Source organism: Ovis canadensis, chromosome 6 (assembly GCF_042477335.2).
Source record: "Ovis canadensis isolate MfBH-ARS-UI-01 breed Bighorn chromosome 6, ARS-UI_OviCan_v2, whole genome shotgun sequence".
NCBI lineage: Eukaryota > Metazoa > Chordata > Mammalia > Artiodactyla > Bovidae > Ovis > Ovis canadensis.
The window spans coordinates 124,498,473-124,521,673 of record NC_091250.1 but is presented as its reverse complement, the minus strand read 5'-3'; positions in this window follow the sequence as shown (position 1 = coordinate 124,521,673).

The following is a 23,201-nucleotide window of genomic DNA, read 5'->3' as shown; positions in this document are numbered from 1 at the left end:
CCTTGCAGGCAGACTCTTTACCAACTGAGCCACCAGGGAAGTAAGTCATAACTCAAAATATTATAAATATTTGTGTTGCATAGAAGGCTTCCCTGGTAGCTCCAATGTTAAAGAGTCTGCCTGCAGGCGGGAGACCCAGGCTTGATCCCTGGATTGGCAAGATCCCCTGGAGAAGGAAAGTGCTGTATAGAATGTATTTTGCTGAAATTTCCTTTGCAGAGTGAGGGTCCCCACCTAGTCATCTTACTGAATTCATGATCGCTGGCAAGTCATTTCACTGTTGTTTTATTAAATTAAAAATAATGTGAGAGTATCTACCACTGGAATGATACAGGTAGGAAATACAGATTGTTTGAGCTTTGAGTCGACTACTTCTTGGTAAACCTGATTGACTGCAGGCATTTTGGAGAAATCGTGAAACTTTCAGAAAAGAGATATTTAGCATTCATTATAACAACTAGGAATGATGAAGGATGTGTTAATGCCAAGACCTGACCCTTCTTAATGTCAGAAAAACTCGTGTCTGGTTGCAAAACCCACCTACTGCCTCTCAAATATTCTACCACAGTAGAAAGTGGCACACTAGATTTGAGGGTTAAGTGTAATCTAAAATATAAAGAAATGTTTTTGACATTGGCTAATTCACAACCATTCCAAAAAGTGCTAGGAAAGGACAGCAAAGTCTTGATAAATTTACAAAGTGATTTTCTCAACACATTCTTCAAATATTTCTTCGTTCTTTTAAAGATGCTCTGAAAGGCAGGTAAAAGAGAGATCGAGATATATGTGCTCAGAGGTCACAGTGAGGCAATATCAGTACTATTAATACCCCAAGAAAGGAGCCCTAGACACCCAGGCCAATAAAAGAACTAGCCCTTTGTTTTGGATTCTCCAAGGTTTATAGAGACACTGCCATCTAGTGGACAGAGCAAGACTTTTATAATAGAAAGATCAAAGTCTCAAACAAATTTTCTTTGTTTATAAGATATGATTATTCGCATTTCTTAAAAAAAGAAAAAAAGGTAAGCTATCTCTTACATTGAGTTCCAAGTATATGCATTTTGTGATTTTTTATCTTTTTAAAACCAATATTTTGCAGATGAGAAAACTGAGTTTTAGGTTGACAAAATGCCTTGTCCAGCACTATATGCCTGTAAGTGGCAGGATTGTGTTCCTGCTAAGTTTGGTTGACACTCAGACAATGACAGAATAACATTTGAATCAAAACACAAAACTTGTGCTGGTATTAAATGTAGATAATCAGTGGGTTCACTGTCCGAAGCTAGAATTTCATTTTTGGCTCTGCCTGTGATCAGCTGCATGATATAGCAAAGTGCACTTAATTTCTGTAATGTTTGGTGTTATGCTTACATAAAAAGTGAACATTAAAGAAGAACTTGCATTTAAGCACTCTATCCATTCTAAAGATTTGAGTCTATTGTTATAAGTGCAAATATCTCTATTTTAGGTTCTTGTTTTGTGTAAACACAAACAGAAATTCAGTAGAAGAAGGTATGAGACCATTGTGAGATGAAATGAGGAGAAAGATAGGAATCAAATGGAGAATCTGACTCCTTTAATTCTAATTAAGAATTCCCCGGTTCCAAAACTACTTTTGCCAGGAGAATTCCTCAGACATAGAAATAAGGACCTATGTCCATGCACATGGAGAAGGCAATGGCACCCCACTCCAATACTCTTGCCTGGAAAGTCCCATGGACGGAGGAGCCTGGTGGGCTATGGTCCAGGGGGTCTCGAGGAGTCAGACACAACTGAGCGACTTCACTTTCACTTTTCACTTTCATGCATTGGAGAAGGAAATGGCACCCCACTCCAGGGTTCTTGCCTGGAGAATCCCAGGGACGGGGAAGCCTGGTGGGCTGCTGTCTCTGGGGTCGCACAGAGTCAGACACGACTGAAGCGACTTAGCAGCAGCAGCAAGCAGTCCATGCGCATTGGGTATAAGAAGGCAAATACCCCTGCCCCTTCCCCAAACAGATCTGCAGTTTTATTTATGGTCATTTACAAGAGTCGAAGATTCTTTTGCAGTATATGAAGTAAATGGGTGAGGGTTCAGCTTATTTTTTTTTTAAGATTTTAGAATTCTCATATTCTTAGGTATTACAGCTTTCACTCTTTCCTTTTCATCTCTTTTTCAAACCACATCCCTTCAAAAAAGTATTACTGACTAGACAAGTACTTTCTGATTCAAGACTCTCAGAAAGTACTTCTCTAAATATTTCCTTGGCTAGGGAGCTAAGGAAAAGATAGATAAAAAGAACTCTTCTAAAATATCAGTCATGGGTAGTATTACAATAAATACTTCTTGCACCACAGTATAACTCAATGAAACCAAGCCATGCCTGCGGGGCCACCCAAGACGGGCGTGTCATGGTGGAGAGGTCTGACAGAATGTGGTCCACTGGAGAAGCGAATGGCAAGCCACTCCTATATTCTTGCCTTGAGAACCCCATGAACAGTAGGAAAAGGCAAAATGATAGGATACCAAAAGAGGAACTCTCCAGGCCAGTAGGTGCCCAATATGCTACTGGAGATCAGTGGAGAAATAACTCCAGAAAGAATGAAGGGATGGAGCCAAAGCAAAAACAATACCCATTTGTGGATGTGACTGGTGATAGAAGTAAGATCCGATGCTGTAAAGAGCAATATTGCATAGGAACCTGGAATGTCAGGTCCATGAATCAAGGCAAATTGGAAGTGGTCAAACAAGAGATGGCAAGGGTGAATGTCGACATTCTAGGAATCAGCAAACTAAAATGGACTGGAATTAGTGAATTTAACTCAGATGACTATTACATCTACTACTGCGGGCAGGAATCCCTGAGAAGAAATGGAGTAGCCATCATGGTCAACAAAAGAGTCCAAAATGCAGTACTTGGATGCAATCTCAAAAACGACAGAATGATCTCTGTTCATCTCTAAGGCAAACCACTCATTATCACAGTTATCCAAGTCTATGCCCCAACCAGTAACACTGAAGAAACTAAAGTTGAATGGTTTTATGAAGACCTACAAGATCCTTTAGAACTAACACCCAAAAAAGATGTCCTTTTCATTCTAGGGGACTGGAATGCAAAAGTAGGAAGTCAGGAAACACCTGGAGTAACAGGTAAATTTGGCCTTGCAATGCAGAATGAAACAGGGCAAAGACTAATAGAGTTTTGCCAAGAAAACGCACTGGTCATAGCAAACACACTCTTCCAACAACACAAGAGAAGACTCTACACATGGACATCACCAGATGGTCAACACCGAAATCAGACTGATTATATTCTTTGCAGCCAAAGATGGAGACGCTCTATACAGTCAACAAAAAACAAGACTGGGAGCTGACTGTGGCTCACATCATGAACTCCTTATTACCAAATTCAGACTTAAATGGAAGAAAGTAGGGAAAACTACTAGACAATTCAGGTATGACCTCAATCAAATCCCTTTTGATTATACAGTGGAAGTGAGTAATAGATTTAAGGGACTAGATCTGATAGATAGAGTGCCTGATGAACTATGGAATGAGGTTCGTGACATTGTACAGGAGACAGGGATCAAGACCATCCCCAAGGAAAAGAAATGCATAAAAGCAAAATGGCTGTTTGGGGAGGCCTTACAAATAGCTGGAAAAAGAAGAGAGGCGAAAAGCAAAGGAGAAAAGGAAAGATATAAGGACCTGAATGCAGAGTTCCAAAGAACAGCAAGAAGAGATAAGAAAGCCTTCCTCAGTGATCAGTGCAAAGAAATAGAGGAAAACAACAGAATAGGAAAGACTAGAGATCTCTGCAAGAAAATTAGAGATACCAAGGGAACATTTTATGCAAAGATGGGCTTGATAAAGGACAGAAATGGTCTGGACCTAACAGAAGCAGAAGATATTAAGAAGAGGTGGCAAGAATACGCAGAAGAACTGTACAAAAAAGATCTTCATGACACAGATAATTATGATGTTGTGATCACTAATCTAGAGCCAGACATCTTGGAATGTGAAGTCAAGTGGGCCTTAGAAAGCATCACTATGATTAAAGCTAGTGGAGGTGATGGACTTCCAGTTGAGCTGTTTCAAATCCTGAAAGATGATGCTGTGAAAGTGCTGCACTCAATATGCCAGCACATTTGGAAAACTCAGCAGTGGCCACAGGACTGGAAAAGGTCAGTTTTCATTCCAATTTCAAAGAAAGGCAATGCCAAAGAATGGTCAAACTACTGCACAATTGCACTCATCTCACATGCTAGTAAAGTAATGCTCAAAATTCTCCAAGCCAGGCTTCAGCAATGCATGAACCATGAACTCCCTGATGTTCATGCTGGTTTTAGAAAAGGCAGAGGAACCAGAGATCAAATTGGCAACATCCACTGGATCATGGAAAAAGCAAGAGAGTTCCAGAAAAACATCTATTTCTGCTTCATTGACTATGCCAAAGCCTTTGACTGTGTGGATTACAATAAACTGGGGACATTTTTGAAAGAGATGGGAATACCAGACCACCTAACCTGCCCCTTGAGAAATCTGTATGCAGGTCAGGAAGCAACAGTTAGAACTGGACATGGAACAACAGACTGCTTCCAAATAGGAAAAGGAGTATGTCAAGGCTGTATATTGTCACCCTGCTTATTTAACTTATATGCAGAGTACATCATGAGAAACGCTGGGCTGGAAGAAACACAAGCTGGAATCAAGATTGCTGGGAGAAATATCAATAACCTCAGATTATGCAGATGACACCACCCTTATGGCAGAAAGTGAAGAGGAGCTAAAAAGCCTCTTGATGAAAGTGAAAGAGGAGAGTGAAAAAGTTGGCTTAAAGCTCAACATTCAGAAAACGAAGATCATGGCATCTGGTCCCATCACTTCATGGGAAATAGATGGGGAAACAGTAGAAACAGTGTCAGACTTTATTTTGGGGGGCTCCAAAATCACTGCAGTTGGTGACTGCAGCCATGAAATTAAAAGACACTTACTCCTTGGAAGAAAAGTTATGACCAACCTAGATAGTATATTCAAAAGCAGAGACATTACTTTGCCGACTAAGGTCTGTCTAGTCAAGGCTATGGGTTTTCCTGTGGTCATGTATGGATGTGAGAGTTGGACTGTGAAGAAGGCTGAGCGCCGAAGAATTGATGCGTTTGAACTGTGGTGTTGGAGAAGACTCTTGAGAGTCCCTTGGACTGCAAGGAGATCCAACCAGTCCATCCTGAAGGAGATCAGCCCTGGAATTTCTTTGGAAGGAAAGATGCTAAAGCTGAAACTCCAGTACTTTGGCCACCTCATGCGAAGAGTTGACTCATTGGAAAAGAGTCTGATGCTGGGAGAGATTGGGGGCAGGAGGAGAAGGGGAAGACAGAGGATGAGATGGCTTGATGGCATCACGGACTCGATGGATGTGAGTCTGAGTGAACTCCGGGAGATGGTGATGGACAGGGAGGCCTGGTGTGCTGCGATTCATGGTGTCACAAAGAGTCGGACACGACTGAGTGACAGAACTGAACTCCACCATAGATATAAAGGATAACATAGATTAGAATTCAATAGGTAAGAATTAAATAGAAATTCCTTGAGTTCAAATTCAATATCTTCCTTTTATTTGGCTGTATGATCTTGGGCAAGTTATATATTCTACCTATGCTTCAGTTTCTTTGTTTATTAAACAGTTATTAATAACACCTACTTTATAAGTTTGTTGTAAGACCAACCATTAATATGCATAAGGTGCTTAGGATAGGACCTAACCCTTATAGATGCTATTTAAGAGCTACTTATTTCCTTCTTGTGCTACCAAAACGTTGTGCGTATGTTGTTTTTCACCCTGTGTTTTGATTTCTCATTATTGTTGCTGTTCGATCTTCTATTTTTCCCATTAAACTATGACCTTTTGTAACAGAGTTGGCAAACTATAGCCTATACTCCAAATCTAGCCTCTAGCCTGGTATTTTAAAATCCATGAGCTTAGCATGATTTTTATCTTTTTAAAAGGCTTTAAAAAATAAGGAATTGTATGTGACAAAGATGACATATGACAAAGACCATTTAGTTCTACAAAAGTAAAATATTTAATATCTGGTTCTGAATTGAAAATTTGTCAATTCTTAAAAAAAGACAATATTTTATTCATGTTTATGCTCAACATATTTTGGGACAGGGAGAAAAGACAAAGAACAGAAAGGTGAAGTTACTTCCAAGCAGAAGACCAAAGATACACTGTGAAAGGACGAGTTAGTTTTGACCAAGCATATCAAGGAAGGCTTCAGGTAGGACTTCAAGAACAGCGATAATCTCAAGGAGAGTAGAAGGGTTGAGCAACTCAAAATGGATTAAAGATTTGAATGTAAGCCCTGAATCTATAAAACTCTTAGAAAAAACGTAAAAGAAAAGCTTCATGGCATTGGCCTCGGAGACTATTTCTTAGACTTGAGACAAAAAGCATAAGCAACAAAAGCCAGGTAGATAAGCAGACCATTACAAAGGTTCTGCACAGTGAAGGACATGATTGACAGGGTGATAAAGAAAACCTATGAAAAGGGAGGAAATATTTGTACACCGCATATCAGATAAGGGGTTTATATTCAAGGTATAAAAGGAACTAACTTGATTAAAAAATGAATGAAGGATACGAGCAGACATTTCACAAAAGAAGACGAAGTAATAATTATCAGGTGTATCGCAAGATCTCAACATGACTAATTATCAGGGAAATGCAGTCAGAACCACAGTGAAATATTATTTCATATCTCTTAAGATTTGTTGTTGCTGTTGTTTAGTAACTAAGTTGGGTTGGACTCTTTTGTGACCCCATGGGTGCTAGCCCACCAGGCTCCTCTGTCCATGGGATTTCCTTGTCAAGAATAGTGGAGTGGCTTGTCATTTCCTTCTCCACTGGGTCTTCTCAATCCAGGGATGGAACTCAGGTCTCCTACACTGGCGGATGGATTCTTTACCACTGAGCCATCAGGGAAGCCCACCTCTTAGGATGAATATTATAAAAATTCAAAAGATAACAACTGTTGTCAAGGATGTTGAGAAGTTGAAATTTTTGTATACTCTTGATAGAAATTTATGGGAAACTGTATGGAGGCTGCATAAAAATGGCAATTTTAAAAAATGATCCAGCCATATCATTTCTGGATTCATATCCAAAAGAATTTAAATTAAGAACTTAAAGCGATATTAGCATTCCCACGTTCATTGTAGCATTATTCCCAATAGCCAAGATAAAGAAACAACCTAAATGTCCAACAGTAGGTGAGCGGATAAAGAAAGTGTACTATATGCATACAGCAGAATACTGCTGTTATAAGAAATGGAAAGAATTCTGCTGTACGACATAGGTGAATCTGAGAGGCAGTACACCATGTGAAATTTGCCTGTCACAGAAGGACAAATGTTGAATGACTCTGCTTGGCAGCATATTGAAAAGCAGACACATTACTTTGCCAATGAAATTTTGTCTAGTCAAGGCTATGGTTTTTCCAGTGGTCGTGTATGGATGTGAGAGTTGGACTCTAAAGCTGAGTGCCGAAGTATTGATGCTTTTGAACTGTGGTGTTGGAGAAGACTCTTGAGAGTCCCTTGGACTGCAAGGAGATCCAACCAGTCCATTCTGAAGGAGATCAACCCTGGGATTTCTTTGGAAGGAGTGATGTTGAGCCTGAATCTCCAATACTTTGGCCACCTGATGCGAAGAGCTAACTCATTGGAAAACACCCTGATGCTGGGAAAGACTGAGGGCAGGAGGAGAAGGGGACGACAGAGGATGAGATGGTTGGATGGCATCACTGATTCAATGGGCATGAGTCTGAGTGAACTCCGGGAGTTGGTGATGGACAGGGAGGCCTGGCATGCTGCGATTCATGGGGTCACAAAGAGTCGGACAGGACTGAGCGACTGAACTGAACTGCTTAACAGAGAGTAGAGGGGCGGTTGCTAGAGACTGAGGGGAGGGAAAAGCAGAGTCTTAGTTCAACTCTGTACAAATATCGGCTTAAACAAAATGAGAGAAAGTTCTAGGCATCTGCTGTACAACATTGTACTTATAGTTAATAACACTATATTTTGCACTTGAGCATTTAAGAAAGCAGATCTCGTGTTAGGTGTTCTTATCATAATAATTTTGAAAAAGATTAAGAAGCTTTGGTGCATTAAAGCTTGAAACACAGAAAGTTTTCAAAAATATTTTACAGATATTACTGAAATAAACAGTGACAGTTTTGTGAAGGCAGTGAATCAAAGATGCTCTCTGGATTCAACAAGGTTAAGTCCTGGATGAGGAGGAAATCCACTGTAAGTCATAAGTCTTTTTTGGGGGTCGGTGGTGGTTATTCTCTTTTTGTGGAGGGGGAAGCTGAGGCACAAGTGTGTGATTGGCTCAAAGTCCTGGAGCTCAAAAATGTCAGTATAGAGACTAAAAACAAACGCAGTTAACCATGCTATCCCCTCCCTCATCACCTGCCGAAGAGTTTATTTTCATAGATGACATCTCATAACCTCATGCAGCTCAGTACTTTGCCTCTGATTAAGAGGCTTGTTAAATAAGCTTGACTTAGGCTTAAAGGCTCAACATCAATCCTGTCTCTGACTTACAGCTGCTAAGTGAAGCTTATCTCTGAGCCAAATTAGATGACTTGTGTTTTTGCTCCAGTCATCACTTCCTTGTCCTGTTTCCTCATATTGTTCTTCCCAACACTCGTCCCCAAGAACCTGTTTTAAATGAGTTCCCAGGACTCAAGTCCTCAGCAAGTGATGTGGTAAGTTTCCCTGCATTTCCCTGGTCCTAGGGTGCTGCTTGGGAATCCGTCGCTTATGTTTTGAGCTTCTTATATTGCCAAGTATTTTCTTGCATCTGGATCTCTGCCTGAAGTCTGTTGACAGAATTCATCTAACCTTTATTTCCTATACCTTCCAAAATAGTGCCTCTTCTTAGTCTTTTTTGTTTTTTTAAAATTTTCATGTGTTTGTTAGCCATCCGTATGTCTTCTTTGGAGAAATGTCTATTTAGTTCTTTGGCCCATTTTTTGATTGGGTCGTTTATTTTTCTGGAGTTGAGCTGCAGAAGTTGCTTGTATATTTTTGAGATTAGTTGTTTGTCAGTTGCTTCATTTGCTATTATTTTCTCCCATTCAGATGGCTGTCTTTTCACCTTGCTTATAGTTTCCTTTGTTGTGCAGAAGCTTTTAATTTTAATTAGATCCCATTTGTTTATTTTTGCTTTTATTTCCAGCATTCTGGGAGGTGGATCATAGAGGATCCTGCTGTGATTTATGTCTGAGAGTGTTTTGCCTATGTTCTCCTCTAGGAGTTTTATAGTTTCTGATCTTACATTTAGATCTTTAATCCATTTTGAGTTTATTTTTGTGTGCGGTGTTAGAAAGCATTATTAGAGAAATGCAAATCAAAACCACAATGAGGTACCACTTCACACCAGTCAGAATGGCTGCGATCCAAAAATCTGCAAGCAATAAATGCTGGAGAGGGTGTGGAGAAAAGGGAACCCTCCTACACTGTTGGTGGGAATGCAAACTAGTACAGCCACTATGGAGAACAGTGTGGAGATTCCTTAAAAAATTGCAAATAGAACTACCTTATGACCCAGCAATCCCACTTCTGGGCATACACACCGAGGAAACCAGAATTGAAAGAGACACATGTACCCCAATGTTCATTGCAGCACTGTTTATAATAGCCAGGACATGGAAACAACCTAGATGTCCATCAGCAGATGAATGGATAAGAAAGCTGTGGTACATATACACAATGGAGTATTACTCAGCCGTTAAAAAGAATTCATTTGAATCAGTTCTGATGAGATGGATGAAACTGGAGCCGATTATACAGAGTGAAGGAAGCCAGAAAGAAAAACACCAATACAGTATACTAACACATATATATGGAATTTAGGAAGATGGCAATGACGACCCTGTATGCAAGACAGGGAAAGAGACACAGATGTGTATAACGGACTTTTGGACTCAGAGGGAGAGGGAGAGGGTGGGATGATTTGGGAGAATGACATTCTAACATGTATACTATCATGTGAATTGAATCGCCAGTCTATGTCTGATGCAGGATGCAGCATGCTTGGGGCTGGTGCATGGGGATGACCCAGAAAGATGTTCTGGGGAGGGAGGTGGGAGGGGGGTTCATGTTTGAGAATGCATGTAAGAATTAAAGATTTTAAAATTTAAAAAATAAAAAACTAAAAATTAAAAAAAAAAAAATTTTCATTGGATTATAGTTGCTTTATGATATTGTGTTAGTTACTGCTGTACAACAAAGTAAATCAGCTTTATGTATTCATATGCCCCCTCTTTTTATATACTTCCTTCCCATTTAGGTCACCACGGAGCATTGAGTAGATTTCCCTGTGCTATGCAGTAGGTTTTCGTTAGTTTTCTATTTTATACAAAGTAGCATACATATCCCTGGAGAAGGAAATGGCAACCCACTCCAGTATTCTTGCCTGGAGAATCCCATGGACAGAGGAGCCTGGTAGGTTCCCATTCCACGAGTTGCAAGAGTTGGACACGACTTAGTGACTAAACCACCGCCACCACCAGTGCATATATGTCGATCCCCACTTCCCACTTCATCCCACACACAATTTGGTTTGCATGTTTGTTCTCTGTGTCTGTGTCTCTGTTTCTGCTTTGCAAATAGATACACGCAACCTAATGTTTGTTGCAGCACTATTTACTATAGTTGGGCTTCCCTGGTGGCTCAGCAGTAAAGAATTACTTGTCAGTGCAGGACACGTGGATTGGATCTCTGGGTTGGGAAGATCTCCTGGAGAAGGAAATGGCAACCCACTCCAGTTTCTGTCCAGTTTCACGGGCAGATGAGCCTGGAGAGCTGCAGTCAATGGGGTCACAAAAGAGTCAGATACAACTTAGAGACTAAACAGCAACATTTACAATTTACCAGGATATGGAAACAAATTAAATATGCATCAGCAGAGGAATGGATTCAGATATGGCACATATAAACAACGGGATATTACTCAGCCATGAAAAGGAACAAAATCGGCATCTGCAGAGATGTGGATGCCCCTGGAGACTGTCACGTGTGCTGTGCTATCGCTTCAGTTGTGCCCGACTTTTTGTCCCCCTACATGAGTCTGGGTGAACTCCGGGAGCTGGTGATGGACAGGGAGGCCTGGCGTGCTGTGATTCATGGGGTCGCAAAGAGTCGGACACGACTGAGCGACTGAATTGACTGACTGTCTGATGGACTGTAGCCTGCCAGGCTCCCGTGTCCATGAGATTCTCTAGGCAAGAATACTGGAGTAGGTTGTCGTGGTATCTTCTAGGGGATCTTGCTGACCCAGGGAACGAACCCCTGTCTCCTGCATTGCAGGCAGATGCTGTGTCACTGAGCCGCTGGGGAAGCCCTAGAGACTGCCACAGAGTGAAGTAAGTCAGAAAAAGAAAAGCAAATATTGTATATTAATCTGATCTTGATCATCTTATTGAATCTAATTCTCACTAGTCTTAATGAAGTACAGGATCAAACAAGCAAGCAAACAAGAACAGATGACGTTTCTGATTGTGTAAGCAAGTCACTGTTAATGTTTAATGTTATGTTGTATTTCCTTTGGTCTTGTGTATATGTGTGCATATGATCAAGCTATCTCCATCTCCCTTGGCTCACTTAAATTTCTTAGAATGTTTTTCAATGTACCTCCTAGGATAGATAGCTTATGAAGTAGTTATTTCTAAACAACTTAAAAATTTGTGTCCTCAAAACTTAAAGCCATTTGAAAAAATAAGAAACAGAAATAAAAATAACATTTTTATAATATTTTATTCTTAAGTAATTATAATCATTCACTAATGGAATAAAACAAGTGTACTTGTCCAGCACTGTGTGGCTATTTAATTCTTGGAATTAGATTGGATACTTCAGTTCAGTTCAGTCGCTGAGTTGTGTCCAGCTCTTTGAGACCCCATGGACTGCATCAGGTCAGGCTTTCCTGTCCACCAACTCCCGGAGCTTGCTCAAACTCATGTCCATCGAGTTGGTGATGCCATCCAACCATCTCATCCTCTGTCACCTCCTTTTCCTCCTGCCTTCAATCTTTCTCAGCATCAGAGTCTTTTCCAATGAGTTAGTTCTTCGCATCAAGTGCCAAAGTATTGGAGTTTCAGCTTCAGCATTAATCCTTCCTATGAGTATTCATGACTGATATCCTTTAGGATTGACAGGTTTGATCTCCTTGCAGTCCAAGGGACTCTCAAGAATCTTCTCCAACACCACAGTTCAAAAGCATCAATTCTTCAGCGTTTGGAGTTGGATAGTATCATCCTAATTTAATCATAGCAACTCAGCTTTGCAAAGATATGCCATCAAGGATGGAACATAGACTACTTTTGAAAATATGAACCACCTTGAGCTAATAGTTTTTGTAGCATCCAACAGATGCTGACTATAACTGTATTTCTCTCAAAATGTAAACTATTCTGCAGAACCACAGAGAATTTGCTCTGGTGCCCCAGGGAACTTCTACGTGTGGCTTGGGTACAATGGCTATATGGAGTCTTCAAATTTGCATTTTTACTAACATTGTATATAATAAATTTCCTGTAACATTAAATAAACTTTTTAAGGAAACAGCTTATTGTTTGAATTTGAAAATGAAGCTGGTTCAGTGATATAGTTTTTTAAAGAGCATATATTTTAATAGGTGCCTGCTTCAGTCTTTGCTGTATAATCTTCCAATATTTGTACCTTACTTTTTCAATGGGATTAAGATCACATGGTCTATGAATGTTTGAACCATGCTTTTGTTCCCTTCACCTTATGTAATTATTGTATTGTCAACTAAGAAGGGTTAACATAAATCAGATTTTTGCCCCAGACAGAAACATCTGCAAAATAAAGACAAACATATGTGAAATAGTGGTTCTCAAGATTTTGGAAATCAGGCAAAATAGAAAAGGATAGTGATTGTTGAGAGATTGAAAACTTAAGCTGAACTCTATGATTTCCTCACACTCCTTTCCTTGAGAGACTCCCCAGATCACGGCTTGCATGTGGGGGGACTGAGGCAGGGCTGAGAGCACAGAAAAACAAAGATAGCTAGAATTTTCAGGACCGAACGCCAGAGGGGAGACAGCTGACCCATCCTGAAGATCTCCTTAGAGTATTTCATGAAGGATCAGGGCATATGTGTGAGGAAATTATCCAGGGTGTCAGAAGGAAATATTCAAAAGGATAGCTGAGGACAGTTCTTGGCACACACACTAGAACAGAAATATTGCCTGTTCTTACCAGTCAGACTGGAAAATTCCATAACTCATGAGGAATTGGGTAGAGTACTCAGGAAAGTCTTACTTCAGTAGCAGGAATATAAACCCTCAACTAAGCACTTCCCCAGATGTACCTAACATGTCATAAAAGCAAACCAAAATATCCAAAGTGTCCAAGGAACTTATCTGCATTATAACACAAAGTTCAAAATTATATGTGGAACTATGATATAAAACCAATATAGTTTGGTCTTGCCTTAAAAATGTAATCTCTGCCTTTTAGTTGAGATATTTAGAATGTTTACATTTAATGTGATAACTGAGGCAGTTAAGTCTTTCATGTTACTACTTGTTTTCTATTTATCTCATTTGTTTTTTGTTTCTTTCCCCCACCTTTTTTTTATGATTCCATTTAATCTCATTGCTTAGCTTATTCATTATAACAGTTAGACTCTCCACTTGTGTCAGAGACTAGACATGTCTTCTTTCTCGGCATCCAAGTGGTGAGTGATCCAGCTCCAAAATCTCATCTTTGCATCTGGTTTCATGAGTCACTACTGGAACGAAATGGACCCAGTGTGTTTCTCAGGAAGCAAACTCTGAGTTAGAATTTAGCACCTCTAATGTCCTCTAAGCAGTATCTTTAGGATCAATACTTACAGAAGGGAACTGAAAGAGGAGTGAGTAAACAGACAAAGATACCATCACGAATTATCCTCAAATAAAAGAAGATGATCATGCCTTTATTCTCCTCCATGAATCAGTTATTGGATGAAGGCCACTTCAGTAAGGGACTTGAGGTTGGGAAAAGTAGTTCTCTGTAGGTGATGAAATTTCTTAAAGAGTTGACATAGTATACTGCCAATGGTATTCTCAGAAGCTATGTCAGCTCATTCTTCATTGAAGGCAGATTTGGACAGCATATTACAGTAAAATATTTTAAAATTGTAAAATACTTTAGAATTCCTCAATATATTCATCTATATCACTTAATTACTTTTCCCTATTTTTTACCTATTCATTTCTCTAGACTATTCTCTTGGAGAATTTGCTTGACTATCTTGTTATTTACTACTTTTTTTTACTATTTTTTTAGATTACAGAAGTGTGTAGAAGCATATAATGGCTTTTTAAAGCTATGATTTAATTTTTTCTGATGGATTCTTGATGTTTAGATTTATATTTAACTTTCTTTGCTTCCATTTTTTTTTGTTGTTGTTTTTTGATTTGTTGTTTATTTTTAATTTCTTTGAAGCTTTCGAATATAACTTTTAAAATCCATTTCCTCAGAAATAATTATTTTCTTTGGTTGATTGACATCTGTGTCCCCAGGGAAATAAGAAATTTTACTATAGCTTGAGGGGAGGGGTTCCTTAGGAAAAAAAAATGTTTAATTTCATGCTTACCTCTCTATGTAAAGATTTTGTTCATTTTTCATTTATCTGTCTTGTTCATTGGTTTCTCCAGTTGAGAATCAGACTTCTTTCTGGCTTTAGCTTTATTTTACAGTATTGTAGTGATCCTTAACAAGCTACCTAAAACAATATTTTAAACAACAATCGTTTATTTGCTCTTAGCTCTGTGATTTCAGCATGATCATGGCTTATTTCTGCTCAGGTCATGTAGGTCAGAGATATTAATTTGCATTCAGCTTGGAGCAGAGCAGGACCTTCCTGGTGGAACAACCAAGGAAGCCTCCTTGTATTTTGGGGAAGGTATGGGTGGAGATGGAGCACATTGCTTCTCCTGCAGGTGGCCTGTTTTTTTCTCTCCAGTAGTTTAGACACGTTTGCTTACATCATGGAAGCAGGAATTTTTTACAGTCTTCTTTGAAGAGAATCTGTCACATTCAGGAGGACTTCCCAGGTGGCCCTGGTTGTAAGGAACCCACCCGCCAATGCTGGAGATGAGAGACTCGGGCTCCATCCGTGGGTCAGTAAGATTCCCTGTAGAAGAGAATGGCTACCCACTCCGGTGTTCTCAGGCTTCCCTGGTGGCTCAAATGGTGAAGAATCCACCTGCAATGTGGGAGATCTGGGTTTGATCCCTGGGTTGGGACGATCCCCTGGAGAAGGGAGTAGTTACCCACTGGAAAATCCCTGGACAGAAGAGCCTTGTGGGCTACAGTCCATACATCACACAGAGTCAGACGTGACTGAGCGACTTAGCACACATGCTGTGACTTTAACCACTAAGTCAGTACATCTTTCATAGTTTTCTGGGACTATTAGTTTGCGGGACAGGTGCTTTGTTCCCTCTCCTGGTTAATCTCTTCGAACTTTTTAAAGTATTTTCGAAGACCCAGCAAGCAATTCGTGATTTTCCCTATTCCTGAGCAGTGGTGTCGGTGGGCATTCCTATTTGTGCCTGACTGGTTCAGCCCTTGCTTCGTACCATGACTCTATCTCTGGTATTTTGCCATGTGGGAATACTTTGAGTCTTAGTTCCTCTTTGGGGGATGGGGAGAAAGTTCCTCACATTCTCAAATATGAACTAGGAGTTCGAGAAGAATCTAATAATTTTAACATCATAAACGGGTTCCTTTAAGGTCACCAGCCATTAACAGCATTTAAGCAGAATCATCAGACTGTGTTTTGAGCATTCTTACATAGTATAAAATCTAAAGCCAAATAGTCTCTAAGTTTTTTGTTTGTTTGTGTTTTATGTTTTAGTTTTGGCCCAACACTCATTTCCTATTATTCTCTGTTCAGGAAAAAAAAAATTAGGCTGAATTGAAAAATATTAAGTTCAAGCCAGAACTTAGAGGGAGAGACTTTGGAAACGTTCCTATTTTCTCCTTCATGGATGAGAACGTTCTATAGAGATGTTTGTACTAGCTTGTGGTTGTCATGGGCTAAGGAGCTCATTTTGAATGAGCTCTCTGTTACACCTAGTTTGATTTGTGAATGAATGTTCCAGTTGTAAATGTAAAAAATTTCAGTTTTGACTATAAGTAGGAGAGACAGAAGAGCACAAATCATCAGATTTTTCAGTGTTCCTTGCCGTAAAGTCTCATTGTAGATAATTTCTCTCCACCTTCACCTGTGTCTGGGAAATATGTCAAATGCCCTTTGACATGTCTATGTTCTGTTTAGAACCAAGTATACACTTCCAGCATTTCAATAGCACTCTTTCTTCACTTAAGCATTTTAAATAGACTCATAAAATATTTCAGGTAGAAAGGCTTTTGGAGACCACTTAGTCTAACATTTTTATATCATAGATGGGATAGTTCTGCTAGGACTGGAGACTACACGGAGTGTTTATGACAAGGGTAGACGGTGATGATGGTGACAATGATGATGATGATGGAGACAGAATCTGAATATGTGCCAGAATGTGTGTTCAGTGGTTAACAAAGATTAATTCTTAATACTTGCCACAATCTTCTTAGGAAAATATGCTAGCCGTATGATGAAAATAATTAGCCTCGAGTTACAGTTATCTGGCAGCACTGAACTCAAAGAGGTCTCACATATAGTGGCAAAATAGTCTACCAAATGGTACTTTAAAAATCTGGAGACCCATATATATTAAACACCCAATGTAAACCCATGTGTAGACTAATAGTTTTGGATCCAGAAAATATTGGAATCAAAATCTGTCTTGCAAATACTGTACGATATACAGAAAATTACTGACCTTTTCTCAGCTTCAGTTCCATTATTTGTCAAAAGGTGAGTGTGAAAATCCCTATATTATTTAGCTATTGAGATAACTAAAGATGGCATGCGTGTGTGCATGCTAAGTCTCTTCAATCATGTCCAACTCTTTGCAACCCCATGGACTGTAGCCTGCCAGGCTCCTCTGTCCATAGGGATTCTCCAGGCAAGAATACTGGAGTGGGTTGCCACGCCCTCCTCAAGAGAATCTTCCTGACCCAGGGATCTAACTCACATCTCTTATGTCTCCTGCATTGACAGGCAAGTTCTTTACCACTAGCACCATCTGGGAAACCCAACTAAACATGACAGTAAGTGTAAAGTCCTTAGAACTATACCTAGTATATGATAGGCACTATAAGCTGGAAAAATAACACGGATATTTAGTACATATGGGGTTAATATCATCATCACTGGATATTCAAACCCTAAGCAGGTTTTTGTCTAAATGCTCGTGGTCAGTAAGACCGTCTCTGGATATGGTATCTGATGTGGCAGACTAGGCTTTCATCCAGCGTTCACTATCTCCTTTTCTACTAGAATTTTCTCCATAGAATTTATTTATATCCACCATGTCATGATCAAAGCAGCCAGTCCTAAAGGAAATCAGTCCTGAATATCCATTGGAAGGACTGATGCTAAAGCCTAAACTCCAGTACTTTGGCCTCCTGATGTGAAGAACTGACTCATTGAAAAAGACCCTGACGCTGGGAAAGATTGAAGGAAAGTGTAGGGGACGGCAGAGGATGAGATGGTTGGATGACATCACCAACTCGATGGAGATGAGTCTGAGCAAGCTGTGGGAGTTGGTGATGGACAGGGAAGCCTGGCGTGCTACGGTCCATGGGCTCTTAAAGGGTCGGACCTGACTGAGCAACTGAACTGAACTGAAACGTGCCACTTATTTATTTATTTATCACTTCTCTCCCTATACTATCTTATTTATTTTGTTCATTGTTCAGTTTCTAGAACTACAATTTGTTCAATAAATATTGGCTGAATTGCTACTATTACTATTATTAATTTGCTTTTATTATTATTATTTTTTTAGTCCAGGAACTAGTCTCCTCTAGTCTCCTCCTTTCAAAGATCACTCTGTTGGAGAACAATAGCCTCCTCAAATTCATATATTGAAACCCTATCACCTACTGCTTCAGAATGTGACTGTGAAGAATATGGGATTGGAAAGATAATTACATTAAAAATCAGGTCATTAAGGTGGGCTCTAATCAAATGTGACTCTTGTGTTTATAGAAAGATTTGGACCTAGAGACTCATGAAAGTGAAACCATATGAAGACACAGAGAGACAAGCCAAGGAAGGAGAACGCGAAAAGAACTAATCTTGCTGACACCTTGCTCTTGGAAATCTGGCTCCATGATTGAGGGAAAATATATTTGTTAGTTAAGCCACCCAATATGTAACACTTTATTATGATAGCCCTAAAACTAATACAGCTTTCCTGGTGGCTCGGTAGTAAAGAACATGCCTGCCAAAGCAGGAGATGTGGGTTCAGTTCCTGTGTTGGGAGGATCACCCAGAGAAGGAAATAGAACTCACTCCAGTATTCTTGCCTGGGAAATTCCATGGACAGAGGAGCCTGGAGGGCTAGAGTCCATGAAGTCTCAAAGAGTTGGACACAACTTTGCAACTGAGTTGCATGCACAACATAGCCCTTGGTGTATATTTTGTTTTATGCCATTACTTTTTTATTAATAAGCCAACAAGAACCTCCACCAGCCAGGAAGGAGGAGTTGAGCCTCCTTACCTTCTGCCTAAATCCCTGACTAATCTTTAATGACTTACTCTTTGTAGACCAATGACACTCAAGCTGTGGTCCCAACAGTATCAGCACCTATTTAGAACTTTAGAAAAGCAAATTCTCAGCCCCATTCAAGACACACTGAGTCAGAAATTTGGGGGATGGAACCCAGTGCTTTGTGTTTTAACAAGCCCTCTGGGTAACTATAATGCACGGGAAATTTTGCCAAGTTCTCTTCTCAGCTCTCCACAATCCTTTCATGAACCTCATTTTACCTGGCTATTAGCATTGTCAGAGTGTAAGAATGATATATAATGTTCAAACACAGGGACAGATCAAGGGTTTGAAGAGCTGAAAGATTATAACTATTGGAGAAATAATTGCAAAAGTATTAAAAATGAGGAATATGCAATTAGGTGTTAAATATTTAACTAGAAGAATCAAAAATCACAATAAATGTCACATTTTAATAAGCTGACATTTTAATATTACCATCTCACAAAATCTAAAAAAATAATGTACTATTTGATTTATCAATTTCTTGACATATTCCTTATAATACTTTTTCTTTCCTATAATTTTGTCTAGATAATTGTCATTACTTTACATATTTTTAATGAGAATTTGGTAATATAATTTCTGTGGAGGAATAAAAAAATAATGATAAGTCTTTTTATTTCTACCAGGGACTTTGCTGGTGCCTCAGACGGTAAAGAATCTGCCTGCAATGCAGGAGACCCAGTTTGATCCCTGGGTCAGCAAGATTCCTGGAGGAGGAAATGGGAGCCCACTCCAGTATTCTTGCTTGGAGAATCCCATGGACAGAGGAGCCTGGTGGGCTACAGTTCCTGGAGTCACAAAGAGTTGGACACAACTGAGTGACTAACACTTCACTTTCATCTACCCTCATATAAGCAAGAGAGTGCTGCTGCTACGGCTCCTAAGTCACTTCAGTCGTGTCCGACTCTGTGCAACCCCATTAATGGCAGACCACGAGGCTCCCCCGTCCCTGGGATTCTCCAGGCAAGAACACTGGAATGGGTTGCCATTTCCTTCTCCAATGCATGAAAGTGAAAAGTGAGAGTGAAGTCGTGTTCGACTCTTAGCGACCCCATGGACTGCAGCCTACCAGGCTCCTCCGTCCATGGGATTTTCCAGGCAAGAGTGCTGGAGTGGAGGGTAGGCATAGTCAGTCCAGTTCCAATGTGTTCATTTAAACAGCATTCATACAAATCACAGGCAAAACAGAACAAACCATCCCCTCTTCCTCTGCAAGGCTGCTTAATCTTTTCCAAACTTGAGTAACCTGCTATCCCATGGTCACTAGTGAGGTATTTGGGGAAGGAATCAGCCTGTTATTTCCTAATTTAGTCTCAGTCTAGACATGTTTGTTCTCAGAGGCATCTTTCTTGTAAGTATTTGGAAGCTTTTGATCTTCTGCACCTGCTTTTGAACATGAGAATTTCTGGGCCCTTCTCAGTACCTTGGCACCAGAGATAGTACTTGACCTTTCTCTCACGTCCAAAATTCACAGATCAGAAAAAATACTCAAAATGCTTGCATCCTAAATAGCACGTAGGAGAAAAGTGAAGGCACAACTTTATAAGACAAATGGAAGTCAGGTTACTACTGCGTTTCTATTTAGTACGTTTGGAGATGGAAGTGTGACAGAAGGCTCTGATGTTGCATCAGGCTGGAGACCGAAGGGAGGAATAATCAGCCAGAAGAGCTGGAATTTCACATGGTGATGCTAAAGACGGGAGAGCGAGAGAGATACTTTGATTTTAACAGAAACAACATTAAGCAAAATGAGGCATACTGGAAAGAGACCTGAGTGAAAAGAAGAAAGTTAATACAACAAACTCTATAAAACTATACTTGCTTGCCTTTCTCTTTCAACTTTTCAAAGGTATAATATTACAATACATTATCAGGTAACATTTATAATGCATTGATAGGTGATATATACATATGTAACATGTATAACAATACTAGAAAAAAAGAGGAGATGAATTGAGCCGAACAGTCAGTTTTCTATTTTTCTTTGACCCAAGTCAATACAAACCTGAAATAGAAACTGATAAGCTAATATATATATATGTTTCAACACTAGAGCAACCACTAAGCTTATAACTCAAAATGTGTTTAAAATAGTTAAAGGAATTAAAATGTTACACTAGAAAATAGTGACTCAATAAAAAAAAGATAAAGGAGAAATAAACTAAAAATGAGACATATAGAACAAAGTAAAACGGCAGATGTATTTCTAACCATATAAGTGGTAACATTAAATATGAATTAATTAATCTAAGAAAAATGCAAACATTGCTAAAAATTCTGGCTGTATGGTTTACACAAGAGACAAAATTTAAATTAAAAAAAGGATAGTCTTAAAATAAAAAGACAGTAAATGATATATTATAGAAAACAATAGAAAAAAATGGTTATACATATATATCACACAAAAATACTTTTAGCAAAAAATATTTCTAGAGACAAAAATGACATTTCATAGGGATAAAAGAGATTACTCCACCATAAAGTTACAATTAGAATAATTTTAAATATTTGTTGCTGTTGTTCAGTTGCTGAGTCGTGTCCAACTCTTTGTGACGCCATGGACTGCAGCACACCAGTCTCCTCTGTCCTCCATTATCTCCAGGAGTTGGCTCAAATTTATGTCCACTGAGTCAATGGTGATATCTAACCATTTCATCCCCTGCTACACCCTTCTCCCCCTGTCCTCAATCTTTTCTAGCATCAAGGTCTTTTCCAGTGAGTTGGCTCTTCAAATTAGATGGCCAAAGTATTGGACCTTCAGTTTCAGCATCAGTCTTCCAATGAATACTCAGAGTTGATTTCATTTAAGATTGACTGGTTTGATCCCCTTGAAGACCAAGGGACTCTCAAGAGTCTTCTCCAGAACCACAATTTGAAAACATTGATTCTTTGGCACTCAACTTTCTTTATGGTCCAGCTGTCACATTTGTTCACAACTACTGGAAAAACCATAGCTTTGATAATACAGCATATCTTTGTCTATAAGCATTGCATTGTTAGATGTTTTGGACTCATTTATCTACTGGTTACAAGTTTGTATTCTCAAACAATATATCCTCAATTCCCCCTGGAAGTTGGAGTTGATGACTTTCAAAGGGAGGATACTAGATTTTTTTCCCTAGAATCTCCATGTTCTAAGACATGTATTTCAATTGGAAAAAATATTGCCTTCTCTGCTTTCCCAAGACCTATGCTTCTCTGGTGGCTCAGATGGTAAAAAATCTGCCTACAATACAGGAGACGTGTGTTCAATCCCTGGGTCAGGAAGAAACCCTGGAGAAGGAAGTATCAACCCCCTCCACTCTTCTTGCCTGGAGAATCTCTATGGACAGAGGAGCCTGGCAGGCTACAGTCCATGGGGTCTCAAAGTGTTGGATAGGACTGAGTGACTAACACACAGATGCACACACACACACCTTAAGTGGGTTCAATCATTCCTTATCTGGTGGAAATTCTGCTCTTTCTCAATCTCACTAAGTCTCTGAATTCAATTAACATCAGGAAAGAAATACAAATGGCCCGTGGGTTGACATGTTGTTGTGATAATAGAGGAAAGGTTTAATAATGCCCTTCACTGGGTTGCCTGGGGTGTTGGACACAGTCAGGGTTGAACATGGCTTTGAGCCTTTGAGGATGATTTAGGATAACTCTAGAATACACTCTCAGTGCCCAAGCTTTGTGACTGTAGACTCTCCTTTTCTTATTGGGCCCTATAATTGCAGGGTAACTGGTTTTAATTTTAGTGCATAATGTGTATTTCCCTGAGGGATTCAGATGAATATCATGTGCTAAGAATTTTGAACTTTTTGTTTACGCAAGAAAATAAGCAGCTCAGATGCAGGATTCGGTATGTACCGCAAGGCCCAGGTGTCGGAAACACTTACACAACCTATAAAACTCGCTGATGAGGTTTCCTTCCCCTGGCTTCACGGATAGTTCAGTTCGTGTTTACGCAAATGAGAAAACAAATCAGTACTTAACGGGATCACCACTGTGCTGCCGCATTAACTTTCATTTTACGACCAGACGCTGTCAGTGCGTGCAGGTTACCCCAGTGGGGACTCTGCCAGGCAGGGGAGTGTGCACATTGTCCCCTCCTGCTGGGATGGCAAAAATAGATCCATCTTTGTCAAACTAAATCAACAAGCAAGTGCAGTGGCTTGTGCATGTGGATAGATGCAGAGTTGTATGTGAGTTAGCACAGCTCCTAACTCTACTCTATCAATTACTTAGCGCTGCTGAAACAAATTAACACAAGCTGGGTGTTTTAAAGCAACAGAAACGTATTTCCTTACAATACAGGGGGTCTAAGTCTGAAATCAAGGCATCAGCAGGGTTGCATCTTTCAGGAAACTCAGGGAGAAACCATCCATGCCTCTCTCCAAGAGCTTCTCTTCTGGTGGTTTCTGGCGAGACCTTGGCATTCCTTGTCTCATAGCAACATAACTCCAATCTTTGCTTCTGTC